The sequence below is a fragment of the Hermetia illucens genome, chromosome 4 (genome assembly GCF_905115235.1).
Source record: "Hermetia illucens chromosome 4, iHerIll2.2.curated.20191125, whole genome shotgun sequence".
Taxonomy (NCBI): Eukaryota; Metazoa; Arthropoda; class Insecta; order Diptera; family Stratiomyidae; genus Hermetia; species Hermetia illucens.
Genome location: NC_051852.1, coordinates 34,253,475 through 34,271,377, shown reverse-complemented (window position 1 = coordinate 34,271,377; position 17,903 = coordinate 34,253,475). Strand labels below are relative to the sequence as shown.

General features: G+C 42.0%; 1 protein-coding gene across 2 annotated transcripts in view; it reads left to right on the top strand.

Annotated features, from left to right (window-relative positions):
- The window catches only part of LOC119653416, a 404,817-nt gene that overhangs the window by 240,220 nt on the left and 146,694 nt on the right, over window positions 1-17,903 (top strand). For both annotated transcript variants that reach the window (XM_038057986.1, XM_038057985.1), the window contains one exon: window positions 11,217-11,473. The gene's annotated coding sequence lies outside the window, so the exon portion shown is untranslated. The remainder of the gene's footprint in view (window positions 1-11,216; window positions 11,474-17,903) is intronic.

The window sequence follows — 17,903 nt, the reverse complement described above, 5'->3', positions numbered from 1 at the left end:
TCAAGAGGAGCCACAACGGAAGCGTAGCCCTGGACAGTGACGCGAGCAGCCGTACTGGGGACTGAAGGCAGAAGCGGTTTGGGTAGTACCATATTTTGCGAAAATCCCTTTTCTAAACACTATAGAAATATTTCAGTCTAATTTCCATCTTTGTGGTTTGAGGAAGAAGTGCCGCTAATCTCCTATAGGTATCAGTATAGCCTTGTTGGCTGGTTCAACTTTACTGCTAGCGACGAAATATCTACTACACCAAAGGCCATCTAATTACCCGATAACCCTGCAAGTTGTTCTTTGACAATCATAGGTGCTTTGAGTCAAATCCCCTACTAACGTGTAAAACAGTCAATTCAACCTGAAGAGTGCCATCATTTGATGGACTGGCAAAAGCTAACTGTTTTTCTAGAATTTTCTTCATATTTAGAGCATTTCAGATACACTCCTTGTTCCCACTATCGAAAGCCTTCTCGAAAAGCAGTTGGGTTGGGGATCTAAACTCCGCACACTAGTATACAATGATCCGCAGAGATTGTACTCTAGCATGTTAGACGGTAAAGTTGAGAAAACGATATCCAAGAAAGAATATATCTGAGACACATTGATGGATACTTCAACTACGCCACGTTCGCGGCGATCTGCGACGTGACAAGTCAGGAAATGTACATACTGCTCAGCGGCAGTCGGTTAAGGCAAGGTGTTTTAGGAACATCCCAAATTGTTCTCCTTTCCCAACCAGTGGCGTCTGTAGGACAAGAATCAAGACAGAAGGTACGTTACTTGTTTATCGAGGATAAATTGCAACTGGTAAAGATCATCTATTTCAGAGTAAAAATCAGAAAATAGCTGAATATTTCTAGAAAGAAGACAACTCTTCAGACGCTGCATCAATTCTGCATTAGGAGCAGCGAGACCCAAACCAGTTAAAGATGTCGATTGCTTCATTTTTATCGATTCTTTTTCAGCACTATAAGCTACTCTATATTTAACATCTATTTGATGACACGTACGAAATCGGTACCATTTGCGAGTGGAAGAGTAACCAACCGTGCTACTATATGTATTTGAAAATCGCTTGGAAAATCGTAGGTGACTCTGTTGACCCTATTATCTACAGATTTACCCTCAAGAACACATACATGCCAAATGAGAAAAATAGTCGACATTGGCCACTTGTCGTTTGTGATTACGGACGTAATAATATTCACAAACGGGTCAGCTACCGTCAGGTGCTCCTTAAGCTCCCTCGATGGGACAGAATATTTCTGATATTGTTGACAGGCGGCCTATTGTAAAGTTTGCTCTCACTAGTGCAGTCGCAAGAGTTTAAACAGTCGCGTAGAAAAATTTGAACTCCTATTGGCATGCTAGTATCTTCGTCAAGGATCCTAGATCAGCATTTTTATTGTCCATTGAGAAAAATTCTAGTAAAGATTCTAACACTATTCCCTAATATATCACATAGATAAAATCGGGGTAGTGACTGCCGTTACAGGATCCCCACATTTCCTTAACCCAATATTAAATGTGAAAAAACTCTCTTGATCGTAATTAATATTTCGGAACTTGCGGCCTGTCCTGATTCTGAAAACCTTAAAAGTAATTTTTGACGTCCTTACGCGACACAATATTGAAGTTCCCAGTCTGAGGATAAGAAATATCGATGGAAAAATGTTTTCGATTTCGTAACATATATACGATTGAGTAATCAAAGGAGATAGATATAATTTTCCAAACCGACCCTTGCCATGTCGGACACAGAGGCTTGTAAAGTGACATTTTCTGTGATGTTCTAGTAAATCCTATAGGTCAATACGAAACCGTGAATTAAATTCCTTTTAATACTAATCATAACCACGTTTTTCCCTCAGAAGGAAGGGAGATGGCAGACAACCCTATTCGATGTATTATATTTGCTACATCTCCAGTAACCGACTACCGAGTTGCGGATGATGTGTGAATGGGCCACTACTAATAACGCTCATAGTTTGAATTGCACTCCTAATAAACTTTGAACTCGGCTGTGAAAACCAACACCAACTTCTTCCAGGTGAGCTTTGAAGACGGAATATTTGCTTTAAAAAAAAGTAATTTGGTGTAATTATCTACATCCAATCAACCCATAGAAGATTGTAATACCTGCTTCTTGGATACAATGGGGTTCATAATAGGAAGAGCAACTCGAAATAATTTGCTACTCAATGTAGGGGACAGTAGTAGCCTGTTGGGACAATATTATGGTTTCCGGGAGCTTACTTCAATAGCTCAGCCGATGTCAAAATTATATAAAACTACGTCCGGGGGAAAATGGGAAATGGGTTAAAATGCTTTGGTCACAAATTGCCTTGTTAGGTACTAGGCGAGACAATTCAGAACTTCTATTCTACGTTATTAAATTATGTTCAATAATGTCGCCGTAAAACTATAATTCATCCGTATTGTTCTGGGAATATTACCGCTAAGTACGTATGATCCAGCCAACTCAAAAAAGCTTAACACTATCGGCTCATACCTCTCCTTTCTCTATGTCCAAAATTATGGAGGAACATGTCAAAGACTGCCCTTTGTCTTGCTTCGGATATCTCACTGCGAAGGATCGGCATGGGTTCAAAGAAGCGCTCAGTAACTAATTGGAGTTTACCAACTGTGTTACCTAATCTCTCAATAAAAGGAAAGACGTGCACACCATTTCCACTAAATTCCCAGTACCTTGCTGTTGAAGAAGCTCGGTTCATACGGTTTTGCACCATCTGCTCCCTCCTGGTTGAGGTATTATTTATGCGATAGAGTGAGTAGGGTCTCCTTCAACAGTTCCAACAGTTCCATCCTTTTTTCCTGCATCTAGAGTCCCTGGAGTCCAACCTTGGTGCATCTCTATTCTCTTTCTTCATTAATGGTTTTCCTTTATTGTTTGCTACTCCTGTCTTCTCAATGCAAACGATTTGAAATAATTTGCCTACAGAAGTTAAACGCCTACAATCAAACCTGGAAACTCCGTCTCGTTGGTGTGAATATTATATATTGGCGCTTAATACTAGCAAGTGTTACGCGTAAGTTGCTTCTTCTTAAGGATCTTGGCGTAAAATTCGACAGCAAGCTTCCACTCAATCGTCACTATTCTGACATCCTCACCCGAGCTTACAGAATATCTCGATTCGGTCTTCACACTTCTTACCAAGTGAAGGATATCCATTCACCACTCATTGTGTATAACCCCTTCGTTCGCAATGTTTTTAAGTAAGCTTCAGTAGTATGGTTTCGTTATTATTGTTGCCAAGTTTACTCGCTCTCTATTTTCACTTCTTTATTCATGTTACTTCGACTGTCTTTCATTTCTTATTATTTGGTCTACTCCACACGGCTGGTGCATGTGCCCTTCAACTATGCCACGGTTTAATGTACAGCTGTTTACCTGTGAGATTCATTTCCGAGGCCCTTTATATGGTATCCGCACTGCTACCATTTTCGAGGAGCCTTTCGCGGAGCTCTTATGCTACTTTCACTCACCTTGGTCCTTTGTTCTCATGATTAGATACGTTTAAAGAAAAAGTGACCCCTGAGACTTCCTTTCTCTAACTTAGCGAGCATTTTATTAATTTAATTTATTTTATTTAAAATACCGCTCTGCCAATTGCGGCAAAGTCCCTGGCCTCGCCAAATTGGAGAATGGCACTATTCTACGCAGTAAAAACTGGTGTTGTAGCTCTCAGAAAATTGTTTCCCACTCACGAAGCTCGTTATATAGCTTATGTTGCCACTAAGCTATCCACTTAGCAGGGAATGGTGATTCGTTTCATTTTGATCTGTTTATTGGTTCATGTTCCCTTCCGCTCAAAGCACCGAGGTTAACTTGATCTGTATGCCTAGTCATTCCTATAGGCATGCAAAACTTCTTGCTCTGGATGTTCCCCAGAAGCTTCATTTATGACACTATTTAGCCCTAGTACCACCTACCCATCAGAGCGGATCTCACATCACCTTGGGTTGAGGCTTTTTGATTACCGTTTAGCCTTAGGAAATTGCGTAATAAGTTGACATGGTTAATGACTGTTCTATTCTGATCAATGAAAGCTGTTACTAGATGTTAGATAGAGCCTTAGCAAATCTAAATTTATTTCGACATTGAAGCCCAGATTCATGTCATTTTGCAGGTGATAAACGATAACATGCCTTCATTTTACAACCTCACAAGACTGGATTTCAAGTTCAGCATAATATTGAAAATTTCCATTTAAGTACTTCAAATAAATAAAAACTGCATAGATAGATAATTGGGTATTTGAAGTCTATACGCACAGTTGAACTTTCCTCAATTTGAAATCACCATCACATGTAATTTCAAATTCCAATTATCGAAAGATTATAGAACCTAATCTGTTGCCACAGCTGCCTATTCCTTCGTCCACCATCACAAGGGCTCATTTCTGACAAAGTTTCTTAGAAGTAAAAACTATTTCACTGCTTTATGTAGCAACGACGCTACGATATCACGAGAAGCAGATTGTATCCATTGGAGCGTATGTAACTAAGCACCATAGTTGGACCTATTCAGAACCCTCGGATGTGTGTGAACTTATCTCCTCTCATGGAGCCTAATGCACCGACTAATAGAGCGAAATATGCACTTTACACCGGTGGTATGAATCTCAACACTGCCGTGCCACATTTATGATAAAGTATCGTATCTTTTTACTACCATTCTACATAAATGCAGTGTCTCTGCTATAGGATGCACTTGCCCAAGTCCTTTCTCGAGCGCGATGTTCACTGCTTGCAAAGATGAATGACTTCAGGCATCATTCATTCTCTCATAATTTCCCTATTGAGACCGCACCGAGAGTGTGTGCAGGGTATGTGATTTATTTTGACATGTACGAGTAAACCATTAATTCCGAGGAATTAATGATAGATAGAATTTGAGATGCTAAATGCTGCGGAGTACTTTTCTAGCAAGGATAGTATTGCCGTTATATATTTAATTACAGAGAAGTGAAAAACTAAAATGAAGGTAGTATCTGAGTGTGTGAAAGTTATCCAACGAAACTTGTCCTTTAAATTTTCGGCTTTTTATATCTTTTTTCTTCAGGGCGACATTTGATGTGAATGTGAAAGGTTTTCAGCAATAAATCGCAGCAAATATTCGCGGATTCATCGATTGACCCCTGCTAAAAGACCATTTCCTCATACGGCAACACACCCAACTAACTTCATTTATCTTTGAAGACCACCTTTAACTCCAGGAATTACATACTTCCATAAAATACTGCAAACTAAATTGAAGCTCTTCTCCTTATTCCCATGCATTGACTACAGTCAGAAATCTCTTCTAATCTCAAACTAAAACACATTTAGTTCCACATCTGATTTTCTCGTTCCTGTCTAGAAACCCCCATGAAAAATAATTAAATTTCAGGAACGATCTTGAGAAATAGAAAAGATTTCTTACACTCGACCCTTTAGGTCAAAAATTAAATGTGGGCGAATAGACATGAGGAGAGGAATGTTGTTGAAATTGGGTTTTGAACTTGAAAGGGAAACTGGCAAATAATTGGATTTATCTGAACTAACGAGAAGGCAACAGTTAGATAGACTTGTTTCACGATTTGTTTAATTGATGATTATTCTGCCGTTTGAAATGTAACAAATTTGTCTTATAATTAGGTGGCCCAATTAGTAAGTAATAAGCATAGATTGATAGGCTGGAAAGTTGGAAAGTATTTAGGTTGGATTCAGTTTTAAGTGATTATTTAGATTGTCTGCTAAATTTGAATTGAAATAAATTTTGTCGGAGCTGATTTAGTTCAGATGATAGATACTTCAATTAATGAAAATTAGAACTTATGAGAAACATGGAGGAATTGAATTTGAATTGTTTTGAATTTTTTGAAGAATGTTCAAGGGTGGGTGTATACTTTTTTGGTTTATTTTTATAGGAAAGCCTAAGCGCTAATATCAATGGAAATTCCTTTCAAGATCGATTGCTCAGTACGTTATTAGACTCTATTAGATTTTTATTCAAAGATTGAGGGAATCAAATTTAAGACGAACCGGACTAATTTGAGAGAAACTTTCTCCCGTCTTTTTTGTCTTCCCTTTACCGAGTTTTAGGTGTTTCGTCCATAACAGAGGAAACTTATCAGACGCTGCCTTATCTCTACCCTAACCGAAAGTTACTATGATGGTAATCACTTCTTTGTATATAACCGCAAACATGATGCGAATTCGAATTATGTCTAGTGTAAAAATTGTCTTGTTCAGGCCTCAATTTGACCAAAATGCCTGAAGAAGTTCTAAGTTCATACCCACTTGATGACGGACGGATTGGGAAGGAAGTTACTCCCGCTTTCCATAATATGGTTAAACATGTGTTTCAGACTTGTATGGCTGAAAACTAAAAAATTCTTTCGGGCATCCGATTTTATATTACTTCATCGGACTGATCCAACATCATACTTCTTCTTGCACCATGTGTGACTACTTTTCTTGAATGGGGATCGTCTTTGTAACTGATTTGTCTATTTCAACTTCGCCATCACTGCGAAAACCACGCATTCTTTCCCGCTTTAAAGGCGATCCTAGTTCCATCCACAGGTATCTCCTTATACCTGCAAACCTTGGAAAGAAGGCGTGTTCCTCTTTTCCATTGAACCTTCACAAGAAGGACAGAATGGTAACTGATTCCAAGCAATTTGGTAAAGGTATTTTCTATAGGATTAGTTTATGTAGCTGCAGCTTTGCTTACTCTGCTTGTCTGGACCGGTACATATTGAGACACACCGGAAGCTTCCAGAGCCCTCGACAATTCTCTGTTGTGATGTCAACCTAGCTCTGATAACTACTTTGGGACCCTGGCCGGGTAATGTCCATTGAACCAGTATTAGTAAATTATGTTGCCCCGAACAAGCGTCGATCCGTCCATGAGTTCCAGAAACAGCTATGCATAAGTCAGGCCTCAGGAAAGTGGAGTAAGGACTTTATCCCCGACGGTCTACCCCTTCCTCACTATTGCGGCCCGCTTCCTTACACACGATGCGCTGGTAAAATTCTCATGGGGAATAATAACAAAGCAACTGAAAAAAACGATGAAATAGCTGGCAAGGCGAAAGAATTGACTGCGTTTGGATACAGCACGAAAATGCCTCGCTCACCACAGCATCTCGCAAAAAAGGCACCGAGAATTGAAGCACTCGATGAGATATCGGAATGCCCAAATGAAGCCTTACAAAGCAACGCCATTGCGAGAACAAAGTACCCTGCAATGTTGCTGTTCCGGAAAAAAGCCCAGTCAGATCGCAAGACCTGAGCAGGTGACTTCTGACATAAACCGAATGGAAGTGCAGCTGACTGTCCAAGGTAAAGCCAAAGAAAACATGCTTATCAGGAAATCACCAAAGAGGAGGACACGTTTGAAGGAAACTTCGTCCAATGAGTTTCGAGGGGTCTAAAAATAAAGCAAAGAAATAAATGGAAACAACGGGTTACGCCATCAGAAACCAGCTTCTGCTCATCAAACCAGCGGAAGGCAAGATATTTGCGCAGCAGAAGTGTCCTTTATACAGAAAATGAAGGGTGGAGGAATTCTCGTTGAACTAGGCCGTACGTTCTGCGAAGAAAACTCCTTAGCGGCATGAAAATCAAATTTGAATAAGTACTACTCAGGGTACGGATGCGGATAATCCCCACCAAGTGTTACAGGTACCAGGACTATGAACGCGCCTCTGAAACATGCCGTAGATGCGGTCCGGTAGTTCCGAGGGCTTTGTCTGGTTTCGGTGTTTAGGGATAATGCTTCTTAGTGTTCAACACCGGATGAGACGATGTCGGACTTTCAACGCAGGCTCGATGCTTTAGAGGACGCCGTTATGAACACGGAGTGGTGAAGCCTTGTAGGAGGTGACTTTAATGCTAGGGCCTTTGAATGGGGCATGCCTCACTCAAACTCTAGAGGGAAAGAAGACTTTTTGGCAAGTGACCACCAGTAAATTGCGTTCGAATTGGTTGACTCTGTCTGATTGCGTGGTTCAACCCGGCGTTCCCCCTGCGCGTCGAACGTCGTGAGGGTGGACATCGGGGGATTCACCGAAGCATTTGGAACATGAAGAGTCGCATTTGAAGGCATTTGATTTGCGACGGTAGCGTTGGCACTGTCGTAGATTCAGTGATGAGCCTGATAACGACAACCTGTGAAGGGTCGATGTCGTGACAAGCTTTATACGACGGGCGGCGAAAATCGCCGACTTACAGAAGGACTGTTATCAACTCCGTCGTTTGGCACAACATTTAAGAACGCTTCAGCATCTCATAGTGTCCTAGCGGAAGTTTATAAAATGGTATCTCGGTTGGTATTCGGTGCATTAAGGCCTCATACAGCAATCTGCAATACATTTTTATCAACTGTTCCTGAAAGATCCCATTTTCCATCTGCTTTTGTCGGTACGTTAAAGCCACCGGAAATAATCTCTGATTTTTTATGTTTCGTGTCTCTCGGCAAGTCTGTCTAATACATTTGCTGACCCTGGTGTTGTCATACTTGATGCACAAAGAAGGTAAAAATGCAGACGCCATCGATTTGAACCTTTAAAAAATCTCCTTTGCCATTCACCTTCACTTGCTAGACAGCTAAGGTTCCCCAGACCTTCATTATAGCTGTTCTGTTTTCTTGAACCAAATGTGATACCAGGTCGAAGGCAGCTTCAGAATATACATACGTATATAGTTGCCATTGCCCTCTGTGTAGTTTAGTTTAGTGGGGGAGGCAGAGCTCCGAGCACTGAGGTCTTTGTCAGGTCCATCGCACTATCGAAAATCGCCTGTTCAACGGCTTCCCGCCTGCCGCTGTCTCAGGCCTTGGTGAGCCAGTCTGTCAGCTTCCTCATTACCAGTGATTTTTGGGTGTCCTGACACCCAAATCAGAAAAGTTTCGTCTAGTGGACCAAGTTTCAGCAGCAACTGGTGGCAACTCCACGCCAACTAGTTTGATATGCCGTTGTTTTTAAAGCTTCAAGTTTTGTCGCAAGCCTTCTTTTGCTACGCAACCAATTTCTGCACTCGATTTTGACAGATAAAAATCATATATCAAAAGACACCTTGCGGCTGGCGGCCGGAACCTGGAATTGCTTCGGTCATAGATCTCACCGTTAAAGCATTTTAATCCCTTCATCAGGGGCCAGGATACTGTAAGCGTTAAGTAATCAATTTCCAGTTCTAATATACGATAATGGGATATCGAATTTAAATTGTCTGATATAATCTCAATAACGATGAGACATGGCATGATGATAACTGATTCTTAGCGTTTTTTGTTCACTGGTAGAATATAGGGCACCCACAGTTAGATTTTGCTTCAGTTTCACTATTATCACACTTAACGCTATGCAAGTGCTAAGCTCACAGCAGCGAGACAAATTCAAAACGAACACAGACAACAATGGCAACTGGGATTCGAAACGAGAGCAGCGAAATTGGGAGGCTGACCCTCTACCACCTCAACCATCGCGCTGTTAAGATTAGTGGCTTGCGATCCGTGGTGATAAGGCATATGATGAAAGTGTTTTATCGTCAGACAGATAGCTAACAGTTCCCGATCCTTTGTTTTGCATTTATATTCCACTAGACTGAGCTCCTTTGTGAAAAACCATCTCAAGCTCTGGTTGTTGGAGGACTGTTCCAAACGCGAAGCTCGATACTTCGAAGAAAGTCAAAAGTGTGTCGAGTTTCTGATGGACAACTTGCATTAACATATTCCAATATTGTTTTGGAAAGCCGCAGTGAATTCCTAGGTCCAGATAATCTTCGACTTTCACGCGAATAATCTCGTTGAGTGGTGCCTGTACTCCTGCTTACGAAATCTGTAGTAGGCTGAAAAAATCTGTTCTGAATATAAGATTGAAAAGGCATGCTGTTATGAATTCTGTAGAATACCGGATGGAGTATCAGGTTGACGATTCCGTATGATAGAATTTGTGTTACGTTACCCCCCGAAAGTTCGAGCGGTATCTTTTATAAGGCCCTTGGATTCTGAAGTGCAGATAAACGCATACATACTATATGGGCACATTTGTCTATAAAGAACTAACTACCTATTCGTATTTTTGTTGAACTAAGTAGATGGCGTGAAGGGCTAGAAATAAAGTCGTTAGAAATGACGAGGCTCCGGTGATGCTAACACATACCCTAGGGTTGCAAACCTGTCCTAGACCAACCGTGCTGACTTTGCCGTCAGAATACATTCAAGAAGTCTTCCTCCTGTTTAACTGCATATAGCTCTGCACACAACTCTAAAATTTGGGACAACATCTGTTGAACTAGATGTGTTAGGTGTGTTTCCGCTGCTGAGTTGCTGGTGTTGATGTACTAATCAATGTTCGTGCGGTACTTCGCGTCAACGAAAATGTTCCGTTGAGCTTGTTAAATGGATAGGCTGTAGTCTTCAGTTTGCAATGGAGGAAGGCTGAAGAGCAGGCGTCGGAACTGCTTCATTTGGAATAGTAAGCAGACACCCAACAAGAAGAAAGGAGTCGGAAGTTTTGGAAAATAAATTTATTACATTCATACGATGTTAATCCCCACAAGTAGGGAAAATTCGGGTGAACGAACTTTATTTTGTATTACTTCTGAGGTCTTGAATACAGATCCTGTACACAAGAATTTCAACCTCCAGATGCGTAATGAGAATGTCAGTGCCAAATTTTTTACCATACATTGGATGCTATCTGCCACCTATTTTTTGAATTCAAAACATCAAATATTCCTGCAGACAAAATATCACTTAGTCAAACAATGTTTGACTAGTTTTATCCTACCTAACTTTTACTTTGCATTACGTAGGAAGTGTCAACGACGAGAGCAGGGGTTGCGAGAAAGATTGTTAGTGTTAGGTCAACTGTCCCACTCAGTCTTCTATTGTGTCTATTCCGTAAGCAAATCTAAAACACATGCAAACTTTTCCTTAATTACTGGGTTGAAAATGCAAATATGAAGGAAACTACAATGCCGGTCCAGTTTTGATGACAGTAATAAACTTCAGACTATGGCTGCCAACTTGTTCATCTGCTGTTCAGTGCTATTTTGAGCTGTTGCCTTCGAAATACGCTCAAACCTACTTCTCTTTTCAAAGTACTTTGCAATTCTATTTAACTAAGGCAAGCTGAATATGCACACTTTTTTAATTTCAAACCAACAAATTACAATATCACTAACTTATTCCTTTCCTTCTATTTCAGATTTGAACAACCAAATTAAACGAAATGACATCAGCGAGGAATCGCGCAAGTATGCCGGACGTTAATTAAGCGAGCCGGGAGGAAGCAAGCAAATGAACAACGAAAACGAGGAACATCCAGTTCAGAAATAGCCTCACAGAAGCAACAAGACTGACTGGACATAATTGAAGAGTACACAGAAGTACAGAAACTTCATCTTGAAGATAGACACCAACGAACTACAACGGACGTCCACAAGCAACATTGTTAATTGCTCGGTGAGTTGAAGAGCAGTTTGCCAACTGCATATTGCACTTTGAATCCTTGCAGTGTTCGGGTACCGTCATCAAGAAATAGTTATCGTTTTGAGAAAGTTCTACAGACGTGAATGTACGTTGTGTGCCTTTATTTGGTAACAAGTTTGCAAACAGACCTTTGTTTCCTCATAACTCTATAACCGTTATCAGTCGTCAAACTCTGAGAGTTTCACAAAAGGAGTTTGCGGAATGTATGCTCCTCAACCATTTGTTTTAAAATAAGCACCTGGATCGTCTCAGAAAGCAGATATATTTCGCATATCTACAATATGCATGCTTGACACCATCTAACTGAGCATGGTTCACGACATGTAATATGGTCACATATCGCTAAGTTCTGAAACTATTTTAAATTCAAAGCACCTGTCCTCTAAACCTTTGACGAACAAACAACAGATAACATAATCTAACGTCTGGACACTTTTCCCTATCTACATGGACATTTTACTCTAATTGAATCCAAGCAAACTGAGTGCATTTCCTCTATTTAGCCACGCTTTTTGCTCCGTTGTATTCACATAGATGCATCTACATTGGATAGAAACTAAATTAAAGAGAGAGCTCTCTACAGATAGAAAACCTTTCAACAGATGGCTTCCTGGCAGTAGAAACCTAATTGAAAAGAAGGAAATGCTAAAAGTTTGATATTCGACCATAGCGACCGGTGCCACTGACGACTGCCTGAAATGCACTTTGTTTGAGATGCACTTAAACATGTTGTTTGTGAAATTTTATGAATTAAATAAGCGTGTGTCTGCGGTAGATATTTCCAACGACTTGTTTAAAGGAATTGAGGACAATTTCATAACTGTCTCCAACAGAAACTTTATAAATTTTTCATCTAATTTTGTCGAATTGATTGAATGAAATTTACTTTGAAATTGAAATTGAGTAGGTCTGTTCGCGTCACACACAGATTCTTTCGGAGTGACATCATTTTCCTGAGAAAATGTGCTTACCCTGCCAGGAGTTGAGTACCTTTCAACTCAATCCACTAAACGAATGGTTAGCAGCGCGTGTTGGACTAATGCGAAAATAAAGTTAGGAAGTACAAACACTCGTTTGGTTGGAAGGGATTTCTTTACAAAAAAGTACAGTGAACGTGATTTCTTTCGCTTCACACTTGACAAAAGCAGTATCACAGAGACAGTCACATCGTCGCTTCAGATACCGTCGTTTCGACTACCTCCCCTCCTCTCCTCGCTGGAGTTTTTCCCAACTCACTCAGCGGGTTCATTTTTTTCCCCTTCCATTTGTACTTTTCACGCAGGATGCTGTACGTTCCTCTATAAAGCGATTTCGATGGAGCCTGACATGACCCAACCGGAAGGATACTTGTAAACCGGTCTTTGGTAGATGCTGGTTTCGCAAGCTAGCGAGGAACGAAGTACTTGACTTTCTGTCTGTCTGTTACCCTCTGTAAGGAATATGGTAAAGTGCATCTTCGTGTTGGTGCTCGTAAAGTGAATAGCACTTTGAAGGACCCTTATTCTCTACCTTTGATTGCAATGGTTCTATCAGCTTCCGATCATGCCGTTTGGCATCTGCAAATTGCCCACACTATGCAGCGACTAATTGAAAAACTCCTTCCTACTCATTCGCTCCATCAAGTATACCTTAATGACCCAGCCATTTCGATTAAGACCAGAGACCAGATCGAAGGTCCTTTGAAAAGCACTTTCTGCTCGTAAGCGAAGTGTATTCCTGTGTGAGAGGCGCTGACCTGGCACTGAACATCTGCAAGAAGGAAGCTCGATACTTGAGACAAATTATCGGTAATGGGACGATCCTGACAAGGTACGTGCGATTCGTGCGCGAAAACAATCAAATGGGGCAATCCGTCGAAATGCGAAGGTGGTATGATGGTGGTATGATTTATGCAGAAATATGTTTCGTTGATTACACCGCGTTTCGCTTTCCTTTAACCCTCAATGCTCTTCCATGTGCTCTGACATTACGGAGTCCTGTCTTCTCTAAGGCATACATTGTGGGGCAAGTTATCATAACATACGGACATTATTGATGCAAGTGACAGAGGAAGCAATAAAAGTTCCGACTGCGACTGCTTTCCAGGATTATTTTAGCTATTATAATATTTTTACGACGTCAGAGAGAACGCAGATACCCCTCCAATTGTCACACTCAAAACCTGCCCTTCTTTGGAATCTTGATAACCATTCCCTTTTTCCACTTTCTGGGAAAGGTCTCGCATTCTCAAGATTTCCGTACGTGTGGAAGCAGCAGATCTGCAGATGCAGCGACCAATAACATCGCGTCGAGCCCAGCGACTTTACTCAGTTTGAGTGCATTGATGACCGATATTATTTCTCTTCTGCTTGGAGGTACTGTCTGTATCCGCATGTTACTAGCCATTTCATCCACAAGAGGATGAACTTCACCGGATGTAATACCGTTAGGAACCGTGGTAAAGTGTTTTTTTCCAGCTATTCAATTACTTCACAGCACCATAGAAAGATTGATCACCTCAATATCAAACGCAATATCAAATTCCCTTTTGTCACGACGTACACTACGCTGAACTTCACGGGATTTCGCTTGGTATCGTAATTCGAGCGCATCATGTTAACCGAGTTCATCAATCCGCTTCCACGTCAGTCAGGCAGACCTTATTATGTCCCTTCGGGACATGCTCAACGAACTGCGTAGTATCCGAGAAAAGACCATTTTTGTTGGCGGCCCAACGTTGGGGGTGGGCTACTCAGTATATCTGCCATTCGATCAGCAACACAGCTCACCTACTGTCGAGATACAGCCAGATCACACAAGCGGTTGATGTTGAATGTAGGGGAGTAACTCCCCTACCCTGCCAGAAGTGGTATACACAATATGCAAGCGAACGTAAGCGACCATCAAATGTTGCTCTTTTTCGAGCCCGACATCAGTGCTGCTCTCGTTACACGTATCCAGGTGATAGCTCCTGGATCTACTGCTGATCGCGAAGTGGTCGATCTGAACGCTCACACGGCGTCAGCCAGTTGAAATCGAACTGACCTTTTGGTATACTCTGTATCCGAACAATGTACCACCAATGACGAGGCCGTGGAAGTTTCAGAAATCCTCGAATCTCCCACTATTATCGTTACGGTCGCCAAGACCGGACTTCCCCATCACATGTCCGAACAAGGTGTTGTCAGACCCACTTTGGCATCAGTTCCAATCCGAGTCGTTGTTGACGTTTCAGTGACAACAGAGATTCAAAATTTCCAGTTTGCCAACCTGAAATGGTTTCACTGATGACTATCATGTCGTGTTTGGGGAAAATGTGGTTACTCATGGAAATACCTACACCGTTGAACGCATTATATATTTTGACACCCCGGTCTTCTGATAATAGACAAATTATTTTCTGGACACAGGTTAAGAGACGCATCCCACAAGCACAAGAGACCTAGCGGAATTAGAGTGCTCATGAAGTTCATTGTCGAGGATATCTTGAATGAGTGACTCTTCAGTCAAAGTATTGACAATGGCACAATAGACACAATACAAGTTTGTGAAAGCAAGAGCCATCCAAGAGTTGAAATAGTTCAATACGAGTTAGAACATATGAGATCTTTGTAATCTGGGTGTAGCATATGCTAATTATTTGCAGGCGTAACCAGCATCTTAGTCTTAGCTAGTTTTCCCGCTGTGCACACGCGGTCGAACTCCTATTTTTTATTTCCAAATTTATTCCGCCTTTTCTTGGTTTCCCAAGCTTTTATAGAGTTCAGACCCATCCTGATGCGATCCAAACGCACTATGTATAAGACACATGAAACTTTGTGACATATATGACGTGAGAAGAATAGAAACATCCAAAGGACCCGCCTATATTTCCGAACATGACTAGCATAAAGGCATAAAAGGAAGTGTCGATATTTCAGCAGAGTTGCTTTTAGATCCTGGCGGTCAACTTCGTCCACTTTCCTGTTTTTGTAATGGCCCTGCCATCTTGGCTACCCATGTTCAATCCGTGTGGCCATCTCCATCAAGATTGGTGTCAGTATTGGTTTTTACAAAAAATCTTCTAATAATCGGAGATATTCTCTGGACAATATCCACGTAGGACCGCATCCGAGGTCTTCGTTAAGGAACGTTCTGAGTCCTAGAAACTCCGAAGTGCTTCGAATAGGGCTTTTTCAAATTATCTATTCTGATCGGTCGGAATGCCAATATATTCATTAATAGTGCTACCCCGGGCAACGACCGACGTTGGAACGGACAAATAAAAGTTATTTAATGTGGAGGTGCGGACTTCAACGCCCTGGGATCTTATTTTGGTGATGAATTTCGGCTCTCTGGCACGCCACATACTGAAGATTTATCTCCCCGGCAGTTTGGTTCTAGAGTAGGGAGATCCACAGTAGATGCTGTCACGCAAGTCGTGGATGCAGTTCGACGAGAGGAGGTACATAGTCGGCGGTTGGTGTTCCTCGTCAAGCTTGACATCAGAAACGCCCTTAATTCCGTAAGATGGAATGGCATTCTAGGCATACTAGACAATACTTTCCACGTGCCGAACTATTTCTTACGGATATTGAGGAACTATGTGAGGAACCGGTCCCTGCTCTATGCAACGCTAGAGCGTCAGAGGAGAATGGCGATCACGTTGTGGGTAGCGTAGGTATCCATCCTAGGGCCGGACTTCTGGAATAATACCTATGATAGTCTACTTAAATTCGACATGCTACAAGAATCGCACCTGGTCGGTTATGCAGATGATGTCGCGGCGCTTGTTGCTGGACGCACTGTCTAACAGGCGCAAAGCAGACGTGGCATATTGATGCGACGGGTAAGCGGATGACTACTCACGGTTTCAACACTGCACTGGAAAAAACCGAAGTAGTCATCCTGACTAAAAAGAAAATTCCGACCCTGCGTCCCATATCGTTCGGCGAGTCGATAGCTGAATCAAAACCAGCGGCTGAGTTTTGACTCAAAGATGAGCTTTTTTGAGCAAATCAAAGCAGCAGCGGACAAGACTGCGGCTGGAGTTTCGGCGTTAAGTTGGCTAATGGCAAATATTGGGGGTCCTACGTCTAGCAGGCGACGTCTCCTGATGTTGAACTCATCATGGTGCATAGGTATGGGCTGCCGCTCTTGGTAAGGAGGTATATCGTAAACGTCTTGCGCAAGTATAGAAACAGAGAGCTTTGCGGATGGCGTCTGCGTACCGCACTGTCTCTGAGCAAGCGTGATGGTGATCACGGGAGTGACTCCTCGTTGCCCTCCTTGCTAAGGAGCGTCAAGCCATATACAAGCGCAAGAGAGAAGAGTCAAGGGAGGTGGTTGCTCGTGAAAAATTGCAACGCACCCTAGACGAGTGGCAACTTTCTTGGCAAAATGAAACTAGAGGCAGATGGACTACGCGGCTCATCGGTAACAGGTGCATTGCTGAATTGTAAGCATGGTGAGACTGACTATTTCCTTACCCAGTTATTAAATGCGCATTATCTGCACAAGATTGGAAAGGCACGATCTCCAGATTGTGTGTTCTGCAATGGAATTGTGGACGACGCCCATCACACTTTTGTTTCTTGTGGAAGGTGAGATGGGGTGCTGACAGGTGGAGCCGTGTTGTCCATTACATTCCGGTCCTTCTCGATGCCAAGAAGATAGGGCTTCACTGCTGGAGGAGCCGGAGGGCAGAGAGTTTCTTGAACTGACTGTTACCTTCCTCCACTCCCCTCCCGTTGGTGAAAGGAATTCCCTGACTTGAAGGCTCCGCAAGGCGGGAGAGTTCGGGGACTAGCCCGAAGTAATGTAACAAACGGTTCCAGGCTAGCTCTCTGACGATGGGGAGATGTTTTATTTGGTAGTCCGACGACATACCGAACCGGGATTCCAACACTGCCCTACCCCAACAAAAAAAAACACTTCTTTCATCTTTGTTTTTCTAGCGCAAAATTTCCCCAATGAAGAGGTTGGGTCCCTCGGACCACATTCAGTACTTCTCCCTATCGACAGCTTGGTACAGATGGGGTCGAATGGTCTAGTAGCTGAATTTGTCAAACAATCGCCTTGTCCGGTGACTTTGTAGTCGAGTTTCACTAATTTCACATCAACGTGGCTGATATGGCCGTGCCGCCGAAAATATTTCTCTAGGAAGTTTGCCATTTTGGATCTGGTCACAAAAGTTGTTCGACTAATCCTATTAACATCTTCGTCTCCAAAATCGCAAGACGCCATCAAGTGTCTATAATTGCTGGTGTACATTTTTGCTTGAAAGTCAAGGAGGTATTAACGGTACCACTTCATCTTAGTCACATTGATTCAATAAGAAATTTCATGGCAGAATTTATATTAAGAATGAGGAGAAATGGTTAGAGGGCTTTTCTGCATCCGCCATTATTCTTGCGATTTTATTGCCGATTTCACCGATTTCAAA